Source organism: Quercus robur, chromosome 10, assembly GCF_932294415.1.
Source record: "Quercus robur chromosome 10, dhQueRobu3.1, whole genome shotgun sequence".
NCBI classification, from domain to species: Eukaryota; Viridiplantae; Streptophyta; class Magnoliopsida; order Fagales; family Fagaceae; genus Quercus; species Quercus robur.
The window spans coordinates 46,036,926-46,039,738 of record NC_065543.1 but is presented as its reverse complement, the minus strand read 5'-3'; positions in this window follow the sequence as shown (position 1 = coordinate 46,039,738).

Sequence of the window (2,813 nt, the reverse complement as noted above, 5' to 3'; positions counted from 1 at the left end):
ACTCCATGGGTGAAAACCCCTTAACAAGGTATGCACACCACATAAAAGAAAAGAGAAAGAAACCCACCGCCGGATAACCGAAGGAAGACCTTAATCGTCCTCGGACTAAATCCGAGGAGTCCAACCCCTCAGGATGTGACGCTATAGGGCTTAAATGTTCAAGTCCAACTCCTTTTTCTACATAAATGCCCCTAAAAACAGGACCGGACCATCGCCCCGTGATCAAAGACAAGCCTTTCAAGCCCACTCTCTACAAATCATATTGTGAGGGATCTTTCATGTACGAGCCCAACATCATCATTGGGCCGTTAAATAATCGTGTCCCTACAATATTATATACAGTATCAGTTTGCTTGTTGAAGCCAATTTGCTAAAACTTTCGCCGGAATCATAATATTTCACAAATAATGAATTAATAATCTACTAGGAATAAATTTATATTTGGTTGGAAAATTATAAAATAAAATAAAGGTAAGAAAACAAAATTTGGATGGGTATATAGTCTAGGTGTCTAAAAGCAATAGGCAAGTGAGACAACCGCTTAAGGCTCCAAAATTTTAACCAATAGAACCCCAAAAATTAACCATCACTAAAAAGTATAGTAATTTCCATTATCAAAGAAAAACTAGGAAACAAAATCTGTAGAATATAGCACTCATTAATCTCCCACACATATAAGCTGAAAAATCTATCTCTTAATAAAATAAAACAAAAATCAAAACACAAAACATTTAATCTCAAACCTCAAAAAAAAAAAAAAAAAAAATGTATGTTACTGAAAAGTGATTTTTGTAAAGTTTCTTCGATGGGCTTCAGATTTTCTTCTTCAGGGAATTGAGTCCGCTTCTTCCAGTTTGGAACTCCTCTAAAACCTTTGTTTCTTTTTTTACTTTCTCATTGTGTTTTAGGGAAAACTTTTAGGTATTTCTAGAGGACAGAGAAATAGTATTCTCGGACCTTTTTGGATGTATGTCACTGAAAATTTAAAAAAAAAAAAAAAAAAAAACTTTCAATCCTCTCTTCATGTGTGTGTTAAAAAATATTTAGTATTCTAAACAAAAAAAGTATTCTCTTATCTTACATTAATAGTGAACTCCATTATTCTCCAAACTCCAATAATACTTAAAGAATTACGTCTTTTAAGGATTTTATCTTTACTTTGAACTTGTTTTATTGTATAGCTATTCTGTCATTGATTGATTTACAAATTGGGGTGGGCCTGTAGGTTGGGGACTCGAGGTAGCGTAGGTTTTAAAAAAAATGAAAAGAAGTAATCACGGGCCCAAGTACTACGTACGTGTATTAAAAAAAAGTACTTTTTTTTTTTTTTTTTTTTGAGAAAAAACAAAGTACTACATACTTATCTATTACTTTTTAAAAAAATATATAAAAATTTTCTTTTAATTTCTTTGTTTCTTTATATATAGAGGTTGTCCACCATCCACGTCAATAATTCTATATACTATATATATTTATCTGTTTGATTTTTTTGGCATATAATATTTCAATTGTTAAAAAAATTATTTTTTGTGAAAAAAAAATCAAAAATAAATGTACAACTCTATTAAAATGAAATTTATAATTAAAACTAATTTATAGATATGGGGGGTTTGGGCCCAAAGAATTAGTACTGGCCCACTTAACTAAAGCCCAAGATTGGCCTGAGTAGCCAAAGCCAGCCCATAAGATGGAAGTGGACCTCAAACCTAGGAATGGCAACGGGTCGAGTTTGGACCGGGTTTTTCCATACCCGAACCCGACCCACGGGCCAAGACCAACGGCCCAGACCCAGCTCGTTTACTAAACGGATTTTTTTTCGGGGGCCTAAACCCTCACCCGCTGGGCCCCACAGGCTTCACGAGCCTCGTTGGGCCGTGGTACTTCAGGGCCCATTCTGTGGCCCAACCAAAAAAAAACAGTTTGCCTAATATTGATTTTCTTAGCAACCAAACAGGAGGGGAAAAAGAACACTCAAGAAACTCATTATTTTCTCAGCAACCAACAGATCTGAACAATCAGAAACCAACAAAACCCATTATTTTCTCAACAACCAACAAATCGGAAACCCTTTTTTTTTCATTACAATATTTTCCCACATCAAAAGCAAAATCAAGAATTAACATACAAACCCTAGGTCTCAACAATAAGACCCTACAAAATCAAACCAAACAAGCCAATCTATTCAACCAAAATAGCACTAAAACTAGAAATTACAAATTTGATTCTTTGAACAAAAAGAACGATTTTCACTGCAAAAGTTTAAGTTCACAACGAGGTGAGGGAGATGAGAGAGTTGAGGCCTTATGAGGTGGAGGAGGGCTTGGCGAGGTGAGGGAGGAGCAGCGGCATCTGTAGGCTACGATAAGGTGAAGGAGGCAGGGAGGAAAGACCAGCGAGGTGGAGAATGGAGCGGCACCGGCGAGATGAGGTATGCAAGGAGCAATGGCGCCGGCAAAGTGAGCATGGGAGGCGAAGCAGCAGCGCCGACAGTCTTGCTCAAGTGAGAGTGAGAGTGAGAGTGAGGGAGAGAATGGGAGGCGGCTTAGGACAAAATGAGAGGGTGAGAGAATGGGTTTGAGGGATTTAGGAGAAAATTGAGTATTTATAGTTAGGGTTTTTTTTTTCTTTTTTTAATATTATATATACGGGTCGGGTTCGGGCTGGGTATGCCTAATACCCGGACCTGACCCGAACCCGCTTCGGGTTTTTTAATGAAAACCCAGACCCAACCCTAATGTTAAACGGGTCGGGTCGGGCCGGGAACCTGCGGGTCAAGTTCATTTTGCCATCCCTACTCAAACCCGGTTAGAGTG